Source organism: Ictalurus furcatus, chromosome 8, assembly GCF_023375685.1.
Source record: "Ictalurus furcatus strain D&B chromosome 8, Billie_1.0, whole genome shotgun sequence".
Taxonomy (NCBI): Eukaryota; Metazoa; Chordata; class Actinopteri; order Siluriformes; family Ictaluridae; genus Ictalurus; species Ictalurus furcatus.
Genome location: NC_071262.1, coordinates 5,448,290 through 5,461,759, shown reverse-complemented (window position 1 = coordinate 5,461,759; position 13,470 = coordinate 5,448,290). Strand labels below are relative to the sequence as shown.

The 13,470-nt window shown below is 41.2% G+C and overlaps 1 protein-coding gene across 3 annotated transcripts in view; it reads right to left on the bottom strand.

The window, feature by feature from the left end:
- The window catches only part of diaph2 (diaphanous-related formin 2), a 380,814-nt gene that overhangs the window by 49,285 nt on the left and 318,059 nt on the right, over window positions 1-13,470 (bottom strand). The gene's annotated exons all lie outside the window — the stretch shown is intronic.

The window sequence follows — 13,470 nt, the reverse complement described above, 5'->3', positions numbered from 1 at the left end:
TGTGTGTTCTCTAAGTTAGTCAAAGTCCTCTGGAGCCGATGTCAGCCAACAAAAGTAGCACCATCCTCAATCATTTCTACTGTCCCAAAAACATGTCCCCACCACACATCTTTTGAGTTTAAGGAAAGGGAAACATTTTTAGAGACAACATGGCTCTGGAAGCTTCTTGACATCAACTTCTTCATTTCCTTCTTCTTGGAGACCTAAGCATCACAGGGGGCACCTGACATTTTGATCAATTCGTCCTACTTTTTCCTTAACTGTAGCCCAATTCATCTTCTGTAATGGGCAAGACTGGAGTCCTGGTAGACTCAGTACAGAGTAAGACTTTCAAATACAAGGAAGCAAAATTACTAAAATGGGAAACATGCTCCCAAGTGACCTGAAACTGCTCCATTAACAATGTCCAATTGGGCCATGCTTCCACATGAGCCAGCCAGACCTCTTGCCATGTGAAATGGAGAGAAACAGCCAGAAAAAGGACTATACCCCCTCTCTAATCACATGTTGCCCAGCATATTTTGCTTTATTCAAACCACAATGGAAAAAAGTGACATTTCAGGACCAAATAGGATATAGGATTTTTTTTTTTTTTAAAAAAATGCAATGTAGGATTATTAAAAATGTCTTGTGCTCTTGTTATCTTCATACAGACAATTATATTGAAATGCTTAAATAAGGAGGAGTGCAGCTAGTGGGGTAAACATCTAGCAATCCAGGAGTTTAGATATGTATGGCATAGGCAGGACAAGCTCATACAGAAAGTCATAAAACTTCTGATGAGACATTCAACTGAGCAGAATGGTTGACATTTAAAGATTTCTACATCATATGCAACTACACACTCATCCCAAATTATCCTCTCACAACAGCTCCCATCAGTTCACAGACTTTATTAATGTCTCATACACACTGACGTCTCAGCAACTAAGCCAAATCAACAGGATTATTAGGAGAGGTCGGGCATGTCATTGAAGTCCTCCAAACAGCCACACAGGCTACTATAGTTTGTTAGAATACTTTGGTAGAATAACATATTCATGTTTCTTATGTTATTCTAAAATTAGATAGATAATGATAGGCAAAGGGATTCAAGAATGATTTGTCCCAAAATTTGTTGCATAGCCTCAGGTCATAGGTTGCATAGCCTCAGGTAAAAGCCTCAGGTCATATGTTGTATACCCTCAGGTCATACATTTGTAGGAGAAGTAGTGAAAAAAAAAACAGTTTAAAAGAAAAACCAAGATGGCAGGAAATATAATATGGCAGAGTGTAGGCACTGACAGCATAGGGTGCGTTGAACTCGTCTCAACCCATGGAATCCAAAGATGACTGGCTTTTACATTTTGGACATAGGGTTAAAAAGTTATGAACATAAATGTAAATTTGGGCAAATTTGACCCGATGGTGATGCGAGAGCATTGGAAGAACTTGGCCCAAATTTGGTCAGAATGCTCCATAGAGCCTCCCCAATCAGTGTGCCAAATTTTTATGAGACAGATCTATGGGCTGCCATAGACACCCTAGGCAGAAGAAAAAGAAGAAATTTAAATTGCAAGCAGCATTTATGGAGCCTTGCACACTTCGTGGGTACATTCAGGGCATGGTCCTGAATATACATAAAATGTCTGGTGATGATATGTAAATGAGATATGACTTAGGAACCTGTATTTTGCTTTTGCAGATACATTGTGGGAGAATGGATTTCAGTATCAAAAGTCCATCTGATGAATTTTGTGCAGACAGGTCTTAAGATGATATGATCCAAATTTGATGATTTTGCATAGCCTCAGTTAATGAGAAACAGTATTACTTCCTGATGCTTCATTGACGGATTTGTTGGCTTGTTACAAGGGAGCAGTTTTGAAGATCAACATTCCATTCAATAACTTTTGTGCAGATGGGTCTGAAGACGTTAAGGGCCAAATTTGGTGAAATTTGGACAAAACTTGTTGGAGAAGTAGCAAAAAAAAACAAAAACAAAAAAAAACAAACATTATCCAAGATGGCCGAAAATCTAATTAGGTGGAAATTGACATCATAGGGTTCACTGAACTCAGTATGATCCAAGGAATCTAGGGACAGTTGGAATCAAAATTTTGCCCACACAGTTAAAAAGCTATGGGCATAAATACACTTTGAAATTTGGCCAAATTTGACCGGTTGGTGATGCTAGAGCTTTGGGAGCTTGGGGCCCAGATTTGGTGTATTTGTAGCTGAATCTGTCCTGAAGCTATGTGACAAATTTCACAACTTTTTACCACACAGTTCTATGGGCTGCCCTAGACAATGTTGTAAGCAGAATCCGTAGAACAATAGGTGCCTTGCACCGTTGGTGCTCTGCCCCTAATAATAATAACTAGATTTTACATTTTCTGAAAAAAATGTGAGTGGTGTTTGCCTGTGAAATATTTGACACTTACATGAAGCTGCAGGTGTGCCATCACTAGAATACCCATAATGCAATTCTCCTCATTTAGCTGAGTGTTTTGATATGTCACGTGTCTATGTTGAGGTAATTTTGTAATTCCACTTATTTTGGAGGTTAATGTGCATGTGATGTCACATCATGTCAATACCCATAATGTAATTCTCCTCATTGAACTGAGTGTTTTGATATGTCACATGTCTACGTTGCAGTACTTTTGTAATTCCACTTATTTTGGGAGTTAACATGTACTTAAAAATACCCATAACACATTTCTGCACACTGAGTTGAGGGTATTGTTATCCCCCATTATTGCAATTCTCCTCACTGAGCTGATCGTTTTGATGTATGACATTGCTGCAATAGTTGGGTGATTAGTTTATGGCCTCTTTTGCTCCTCTAGACTCATTTTACATTACTGTGTATTGGGAATTCCAATGGCCAAAAATGCATATTTTTGCATGAAAAGTACAAATGCATGAAAAGTACACATGGGCATTCTAAGAAAAGTAATAGCACACATTTTGAGGTATGTTTTGTGACGGTGACGCAAATGGTGCGGGACTAGTTACGTGCCAAAAAAGTGTCTGGAAGAATAAAAAAATATTAACAAAAATTACAATATAATAATAATAATAATAATAATAATAATTATTATTATTATAAAAGTATGGGTAATTATAATAATATAGTAATGGCTGTTATTATTATTATTATTATTAGTAGTAGTAGTAGTCATAGTAGTAATACTACTAATAATAGTAACAATAGTAGCAATAATAATAATAATAATAATAATAATAATAATAATAGTAGTAGTATTAGTAGTAGTAGTATTAAGTACATAGGCCAAAACAAAAAAGTGAATCACACTGTACAAAGATAACAGAACAGCATTCTAGAGGAGAGAAACATCTTAATAACGGAAAGTAAATTTACCTAATTTCTCACTGAAGAAGTAAACCACTATTCAATTTGTATTCTGAGATAGGCTTCATATTTAAACAGCCATGCCACCGATATAATTATGTAGCAGGGTCTGTTCATAAATTCAATTATGATCTGTCACTTTCTCAAAATGATGGGCACAAAAGCACAAAGAATCAATGGAGAAGTAGACACAGTCTCTGCCTGAATGCACAAAACCTTTTCCCTCTTAATAAAAGTTCATACTGAACAAATTATCCATGTTCTGATCATTAAGCTGACTGTTATCTGTCTGTAAAAATCACAACCATTGTAATACAATACTATAAACATTAATCTTACCACATGATAAGCTACATAAAAAATCTTCTGTTTCTATAATATACACTCATCCTATATTTAATCATACTAATAATGGGAAGGGCCTCCCTTTGCTCTCAAAACAGTCTCAATACTTCATGGCATGAATGAATTAGCAAGATGTTGGAAACATCCCTTTGAGATTCTTGTCCATGTTGACATGATGGTAGCACACAATTACTGCAAGTTTTTTCAGGTGCACGTTCATGCTGTGAATCTCCCATTCTACCCCATCCCAAAGGTGTTCTACTGGATTCAGATCTGGTGACTGGGAAGGCCACTAAGGAACAATGAACTCATTGTCATGTTCATGAAACCAAGGTTTGAGATGACCTTTGCTTCGTGACATGGTGCATTATCATGCTGAACGTGGCCATTAGAAAATGGATAAATTGTGGCCATGAAGGGATGAACATGGCCAGCAACAATACTCAAATAGGCTATGGCATTCAAGCAATGATTGGTAATAATGGGCCCAAAGAAAACATTCCCCACACCATTAAACCACCTCCACCAGCCTGGACTGTTGACATAAGACATGTTGGGTCCATGGATTTGTTGGTGCCAAACTCTGACCCTACCATCTGTGTGCCTCAGCATAAATTAAGATTCATCAGACCAGGCTATGTTTTTTCAGTCTTTAACTGTCTAGTTTTGGCAAGCATGTGACCACTGCAGCCTCAGTTTTGTGTTCTTGGCTGACAGAAGTGGAAACCGATGTGGTCTTTCGCTGCTGTAGCCCATCCGCCTCAAAGTTCAACATGTGCATTTCTGCTCAATACAACTGTAAAGATTTACTGTCAGCTAAAAGCAGTCTGGCCATTCTCCATTGACCTCTTTCATCAACACCGTGTTTCTGTTTGTAGAATTTCCTCCCACTGGATGTTTGTTTCTTTATTACACCATTCTGAGTAAACTCTAAAGACTGCTGCATTTGAAAATCCCAGGAGATCATCAGATATAGAAATACTCAAACCAGCCTGTCTGGCACCAACAATCATGCCGCAGTCAAAATTACTGTGATCATGTTTTTTCCCCATTCTGATGTAAACATTTCCTGAAGTTGCTGGCCCATATCTGCATGATTTATGCATTGCACTGCTTCCACACGATTGTCTGATTAGATAATTTCATGAATTAGTAGGTGTATGGGTGTTCCTAATACAGTATATTGTGCATGCATGCATGGAACTAAATGTGGATGATAGGAATACAGAATGTCTCAGCCTGAACTAATGTCTCAGAATATCTAAAGGAGTAAAAGTTAAGCAAACAACACAGATCTAATCTAGAAAGCAGACATAAGTCATAAGCCTACAACCACTTATCCATGCTCTCATTTGCATAGTAAAATGACCTAATACATGCTTGCAGAATTTCTTCTGATAAGCTGAAACCCGTTGTTTACCTCCATGCTTTCTACACTATCCATTCAACATTCAAACAGCAAAAATCATAGAAAAAAGCAACTAAGCCTCTAAAGGATTTTTTATTCCCTTCACTCCACTAGATTGTTCATGAACACATTTTTATCCCATCTGTTGCCCTGTGGAAAGTCTCCTGTGCAATTTACAATGTGCATTATCTGTGAAAACAGTGAGAGGTGCTGCATTTAGGACCTTCTTTGTACTCAGTGTACTTGTTTCATTGTTTGTGTTATGGTGGCCTCCTTTGTAAACAATTAAACATCATTCAGTCAGGGCGGTGTCACGATCTCGCCGGCAGATGGCGCTGCGGCGACGACGTTCACGGTCAGCTGGAGAGCGCGTGCACGTACTTGAAGTACGCATGGACAATAGGACTTTGTTTACAATGGACATGTGCACTTGTTTTGGTTCTCTTCCTGTTCAGGTATTGGTTGATGTTCGAGGGTGTCATTATTGGTCCCAGCTGTCTGTATTCAAGCGTGATTATGTTTGTTATTTAAAGCCCTCGTGTTGCTGTGCACTTTGAACACAGTATTGAATGAATGTATAGGTGAATACGTTTAAGTATGCCAAGCGGTCGTGTTTTCGTGTCCTATTCTTGTTTCATGCCTCGAGTCTAGTTTCATGTTTTAACCTCAATTATTTCTTCCAGTCTAGACCACGTTTCATGTTTACTGACTTTTGTTTGAGAATAAAGACTTTGATCTGTGCTTGCTTCTGTTTATAGACTCTGTTACGTAACAGAATACCGCGCCTAAAAGCATGGGAGTAGCAGGAGAACGGAAGAAACACAGAGCCCGGAAGTCTATGCCAACCGTCCCTGCTTTAGACTCAATGCAATTTCCACAGTGGACATTCATGGAGCTTCCAGATCCATTTGATGGGTTTTTCGGCTACCCAGAATATTTCCTTGTGGATTGCCAGTTCTATTTCTCTAGCCTATTAGACCCCAAGCCTGAGGAAAAGCTATGGCTCCAATTCATGTGGTCCCGGCTCTTTGGACCAGCCCGTCAGTGGGTGCAGCTCCTATTAGCTAAAGCCGACCTAGAACATCTTCTGGGGGGGTAAGTCTGGCAGGCAAACCTGCCGTGCCATTTACCCACTACTATATGCAGGCAAAGGAGGTCAACCAGGCGACCTCAGAGCTCCAGCCTGAGACCTACAGGGAGGTTTCAGCTCCGGAGCTCCAGCCCGAGGTCAACCTGGCGACCTCTGGACCCCAGCCCGAGGTCAACCTGGCGATCTCTGGGCCCCCACCTGAGGTCAACCTGGCGACCTCAGAGGTCCAGCTTGAGACCTACAGGGAGGTCTCAGCTCCAGAGCCCCAGCCCGAGGTCAACTTGGCGACCTCGGAGCTCCCGTCTGAGGTCAACTTGGTGAACTCAAAGCTCCAGCTTGAGACCTACGGGGAGGTCTCAGCTTCGGAGCTCCAGCCCGAGGTCAACCTGGCGACCTCAGAGCTCAAGCTTGAGACCTACGTGGAGGTCTCAGCTCCGGAGCTCCAGCCCGAGGTCAACGTGGCAACCTCGGAGCTCCCACCTGAGGTCAACATGGCGACCTCAGAGCTCCGGCTGGAGACCTATGGGGAGGCCTCAGCTCCAGAGCTCCAGCCCGAGGTCAACATAATGACCTCAGAGCTCCCGCCTGAGGTCAACCAGGCGACCTCAGAGCTCCAGCTGGAGACCTACGTGGAGGTCTCAGCTCCGGAGCTCCAGCCCGAGGTCAACATGGCGACCTCAGAGCTCCCCCCTGAGGTCAACATGGTGACCTCAGAGCTCCGGCTGGAGACCTACAGGGAGGTCTCAGCTTCGGAGCCCCAGAAGAGGTCTCAGCTTCGGAGCTGGGACCCCAAGGTCACCATGTTGGAAGCTGTCTTGCATTCCTGTCCCGCTGAGGAAGCTGTCCCGTGTTCCTGTTCCGCCATGGAAGCTGTCCCACGTTCCTGTCCCGCCGAGGAAGCTGCCCCGCATTCCAGCACCGCAGAGGACGTCTCTCTGAGCTCCAGCCCCGAGAGGACATCTCTCCGAGCTCCAGCCCCACAGAGGACGTCGCCCAGCGTTCCAGCCCCACAGAGGACGCTGCCCCGAGCTCCAGCCCCGCTGAGGACATCACCCCGAGCTCCAGCCCCGCTGATAACGTCGCTCCGAGCTCCAGCCCTGCTTTGATCTCGAACCCCGCTGAGGGCGGGGATTCGTCTATCTGTTTCATGGTGGAGGCCGTGGACAGGTTACCCAGGGGACCAGGACCGCCATTGGAGGGGGGTTCTGTCATGCTCTCGCTGGCAGATGGCACTGCGGCTGTGACATGCACTAACAGCTGGAGAGTGCGCACGTGCACAAGATTACATAAGGAGGACTGTTTTCTATGGACACATGCCTTTGTTTTGGTTTTGGTTCTCTTCCCATTCAGGTACTGGTTGATGTTCGGGGGTGTGTCATTATTGGTCCCAGCTGTCTGTTTTTAAGCGTGATTATGTTTGTTATTTAAAGCCCTCATGTTGCTGTGTACTTCACGCAGTACTGAACGAATGTATAGGTGAATACGTTTAAGTATGCCAAGCGGTCGTGTTTTCGTGTCCTATTCTTGTTTCATGTCTCAAGTCTAGTTTCATGTTTAAACCTGTTTGAGAATAAAGACTTTGATCTGCACTTGCTTCTGTTTATAGACTCTGTTATGTAACAGGTGGGGTTTGAACAATGCACATGACAATGTAAAATGCTTGCAGTGATGAAAATTCTGGGCATTTATTTGCACCAATGGTTAAACAAAAATATGTTCCAATAAACAAAACTAACATTCCTCTGTGTGTGTGTGTGTGTGTGTGTGTGTGTGTGTGTGTGTGGTCGGTAAACTATATCACATTCCCATAAAACAAGCCTCTCTAATGGGTGATGGCTTTTAATTAATACAACCTTTGATGTATTAGCATCACCAACAAAAAGGGTGGAGAATTCTATGTGTACTATACCTTCACCGTCCACTTTATTAGGAACACCTGTACATTCATGCAGTTATCCAAACAGCCAATCATGTGGCAGCTGCACAATGCAAAAAATCATGCAGATGTAGGTCAAGAGCTTCAGTTTATGTTCACATCAAACATCAGAATGAAGAAAAAGTGTGACTTTGATCGTGGCATGGATGTTGGTACCAGATGGGATGATTTGCGTATTTCAGAAGCTACTGATCTCCTGGGAATTTCACATACAAAAGTCTCTAGGGTTTACACAGAATGGTGGAAAAAAACCAACAATTAGTTCAATAGGTGGAAACACCTTCTTGATATGAGAGGTCAGAGGAAAATGGCCAGATTGGTTCTAAAAACTCTAGAGACTGTTGTGTGTGAATATCCCAGGAGATCAGCAGTTTCTGAAATACTCAAACCAGCCCATCTGGTACCAACCACCCCACCATGATTAATGTCACAGAGACCACATTTTCCCCATGCTGATGTTTGACTGAAGCTCTTTACCTGTATCTGCACGGTTTTATGTATTGCGCTGCTGCCACATGATTGGCTGATTAGACAACTGGATGAATGTGCAAGTGTACAGGTGTTCTTAATAAAGTGGACAGTGAGTGTATGTAAACAAAACACAGATCATTATTGTACTTCATATTATTTCCTTTTCTTAGTGCTTTTAACATGTTATATTATTTCACCTAATTATGGAACCAACCTAACAGCCCCTAATTATTGACACCACAGAAAAACAATCACCCAATAATAACTCAAATGGAGCCAGAATTATACTGAATGCACCATACATACTCAAAATGCAACAGTTTCATAAAGCATACAGTGGATATAAAAAGTCTACACACCCCTGTTAAAATTGTTTTCGTGATGTAAAAAATTAAACCAAGATAAATCATCTCAGAACTTTTCGCACAATTTCGAACAATTTTAATAAACATTGAGTGAAAAACGACCAGAAAGGTTTTAAGGAAAAATAGGAAAAATTAAAAAGTTACAGTAACCTTTTTGCATAAGTATGCACACCCTTTTATAATTCGGGATGTGTTCATAATGAACCAATCACATTCAATCTAACATTTGAAAGTAATTATCATACAGCTGTCATCAATTAAATTATTCTGATTAACCCCAAATAAAGACCAGCTGTTTTTGTAGGATTTTCATGACAGGTTTCATCTGACTGCTGAAGCCATGATCTGCAAAGAGATGATAAAGTCTGTACAGTGTCTCACTGTCGAAAGGAATTCGAAAAAAAAATTCCAAAACATTAAATGTACAATGGAACACTAAATTAAAAATAAAGGCAATCATCAACCAGTGGAGAAAATGGAGTACCACAGTGACATTTCCAAGAATAGGACATCCCTTCAAAATTTACAAAAGGGCAAGATAAAAACTTACAAGGGAGGCTGCCAAGATCCCTAACTCAACATTAAAGGGGCTGCTGGATATCTGACTGAAGTACTGATTACTCCATGTATGTGACAACAATCTCTCATATTTTTCACATGTCTGGCCTGTGGGGTAGGGTGGCTAGATGGAAGCCCTTTCTCACAAAAAACATCCAAGCCCAACTAAATTACCCCCAGTGAAGCATGGTAGTGGCAGCATCATGCTTTATGGATGAGGGAACACCACCTTAAGTTCAACTTGGCAAAAACGTGAGCTTCTCGTCATCCTTGCCTGCCCCTCAATAAACCACCGCCTCATTGTACAGCTCGGCTCAACTACACTCAAGCCAACCAGAACAACCAGGATAGCAAGGACATACCTTGGGATGACTTCTGATTACAGCTTGACCTTCACAGATCACATTTCAACAACTGCACGATCCTGTAGGTTCATTCTGTACCAGACCCTATCTCACCGAACAAGCTACACAGCTACTAGTCCAGGCTCTTGTTATCTCAAAACTGGACTACTGCAACACACTACTCCCGGGTCTCCCGGCCAGCTCCATCAAACCCCTTCAGATGATTCAGAATGCAGCAGCATGCCTTGTTTTCAAGCAGCCCAAAAATACCCATGTCAGACCCCTCTTCATCTCCCTCCACTGGCTTCCTGTAGCCGCCCGCATCAAATTCAAGGCCTTGATGCTCATGTACAAGAACAGCACCCCCCTATCTCAACACTCTCCTTGAGGTTTACATTCCTTCACACAATCTGCGATCGGTTAATGACTGACGCTTTGTAGTGCATACTCAACATGGCTCAAGGTCCCTTTCTAGAACCTTCAAACTAACCGTCCCTCAGTGGTGGAATGGACTTCCAACTTCAAACCAGACAGCAGAATCTGTCACTGTTTTCAAAAAACAACTAAAGACCCACCTCTTCCATGAGCACGTAACTAACCCCTAAAATGCCAACCCCACATTATTTTAAAAATATTAAAAAAAAAAAAAAAAAAAAAAAAAAGACACTGGCTCTTACACCTCTACTCTGTGCACTTCGCTTCTCTAGAACTTGATAAAAAAAATATTATTGTAAGTATTGTAGCACTACTTGTATTGTTCTCCGTTTGACATATCGCTTTGCTTGTATTTCCTCATTTGTAAGTCGCGTTGGATAAAAGCGTTTGCTAAATTAATAAATGTAAATGTAATGTACTTATCTTCAGACAGAATGGGGGCTTTTATCAAGGTGGAGGGAATCATTAATAGCTACAAATGGCAGCTGATTTAAGTGCAAAACTTTCAAGTGTCTGCTAATAAGCTGAAAATGAAAAAGAATTTCACCTTTCAATACAACAGTGACCCAAGGCATACATCCCAATCAACAAAGGAATGGCTTAACCCAAATAAGATCAATGCTTCTGAATGTCCTAGCCAGAGCCCAGACCTAAATCCAACAAAAAATCTATGAGGTGACCTGAAGCAGGCTGTGCACAGTAGATGCCCTCACAATTTGATGGATCTATGTTTTTACAAGATAGAGTGGGAAAATATTGCCAAACAATCTTACTCTTAACCAAAAAGTCCGAGTGGTTTAATAAAATCAAAACGTGCTTCAACAAAGTATTAGTTATGCAATTAGGTAATTTTAAATTTTTCTCCTATAAAAGATTGATTGTTTTTCACTTTATTTGTATACTCTGCAATTGCATATTAAAAGGTGAGAAAAAAAATCTGACATGGTTAATCTTAGTCTCACTCTTTTACTTCAAAAAGACGTGACATTTTAATATGGGTGTGTATACCTTTTTTTTATATATATATATCCATTGTATATTTCAATAATCTGCACACCCATGTACATGAATAACCAGTTTCAGAAATCATAGTTGGTGTACATCAATATTCAGTTAAAAAAAAAAAATCATAGTTTCTAATTTCAGTCCATGAGTCCTTAGTCTTTTGTGTGTCTTAGTCTTAGGTGTGACCCAGAGTTCAGAGTGAGTGAAAATGTTAGTGTCAGTGGGCATGTATATGGTAGGATGTGTGAGTGCAACTGTTGTATGGCAGTCAAAGGTTACAAGCACATGATTATCTCTCTGACAGCCAGTCATTTCACTTGCTGCCTCCAGGAGCAGACAGAGCGTGTCTAAAAGCTTTTGTAAAATATTGGTCTTGGTTTCAACCAGGACACTTAAAACAAAGTCTTCACTATATAACCCATGAACCATGTATTGCTGGGTGTGGTGTCATCCACACAATATGGCCAAAAGTATATGGTCACCTAACCATCACAATTATATGTTCAATGGCATCCTATTCCAGAGTTATTCCCCCTTTGTTGTTATAACAACCTTCACTCTTATGGGAAGGATTTATGCTATATTTTGGAATGTGGCTGTTGAGATTTGTGCCCTTTCAGCCACAAGAGTATTAATGAGGTCAGTCACTGATGTCAGGTTCGAAGGCCTGGGGTGCAGTCAGTGTTCCAATTTATCCCAAAGGTGTTCAGTGGGGTTGAGGTCAGGGTTCTGTGCAGGCCACTTGAGATGCTCCACAACAACCTTGTCAAACCATGCCTTCATGGACCTCATTTTTTGCATAGGTGCATTGTCATGCTGGAACAGGTTTGGGCTAGACCCCTTAGTTCCAGTAAAAGGAAATATTAAATCTACAGCATGCAAAGACATTCTAGACAATTGTGTTCTTCCAACTTTGTGGCAACAGTTTGGGGAAGGCCCAAACATGGGTGCAATTGTCAAGTGTTCACATACTTTTGGCCATATAGTGTACTATGACAACAAGGTCATCAGGAATGAGGTTCCATTTAGAATTTTGCCACTTTCCACTTGTTGCATGAGTGAGAGATATTATCTAACTCATCTCTTCCAGAATAGGTTAGCAATGTATTAAGCCTGCATCCACCTCCTTTGTTTGGTTTGGCTTTCAACTGAAGCAAATGTTTTGGGTTGAGGGGTTCTAGATCATTAGGGTCATCTGATAGTACTGTTATTGGCTGATCATTCACTATAGCTCACACAAGGCTATCTGTAGGGTCTCACTTTCTAAAATGTGTTCTTTCAAGACTGGTTATATTGTACTTTCTTTACAAGCCTGACCAATATCCACTTGAATGTCCACTTTATTTATCCTTGAGTAGTGCAATTTGGATTCTTTTGTGATCTAATTCTTTATGAGCTTCACCAAGTTCTTTCTGTGCTCCCACAAAAGTTGTTCCCTGGTCTGGTTAGATATTTCTAAATGGTCGTCTATGACATAGAAATCAGCACAGGGCATCAAGTCTGTGTCTAGGTAGTTTGTCACTTCTAGACTCTAGACCAGGGGTTTTCAATCCTGGTCCTAGGGACCCACAGCACTGTACATTTTGTATGTCTCTCATATCTGACACATTCAGCTCAGTTCATGAATGTCTCTCCTAATGAGCTGATGATCTGAATCAGGTGTGGTAAATATAGGAGACATACAAAATGTGCAGAGCAGTGGGTCCTAAGGACCAGGATTGAAAAGCCCTGCTCTAGACTCACCAAGCATGTGAAGACTCCCCACTCTTTTATACAAGCATGAAGTTGCTTCACCTCTACAGGTCTAAAGTAGTCAATTCCCACATTGGTGAAGGGTGGTAGGTCAGCAGACAAAGATTATCTGTAAGATTTTTTTGCTGTCCAACCTTGGCTTGCTTTCATCTGCAGAAAGACTCTAACGATCTTTCTGGCTAAGGAGTTGATATGGGGTAGCCAGAATCTCTGACTTAGTTTGGAGCGCATGTGACCTCTGCCTGAGTGTTTAACCTGTTGATAAATGAATTGTAAAATAAATCTGAAGGTGAACATATCACTTTTAATGTTCCATTGGATTTCAAGTGGGCTTTCAAATGATAACATTTTTATTTCCAAGTCCATTTCCTTTACCAATTTTGCAGTATGTTCTTCTGGGATC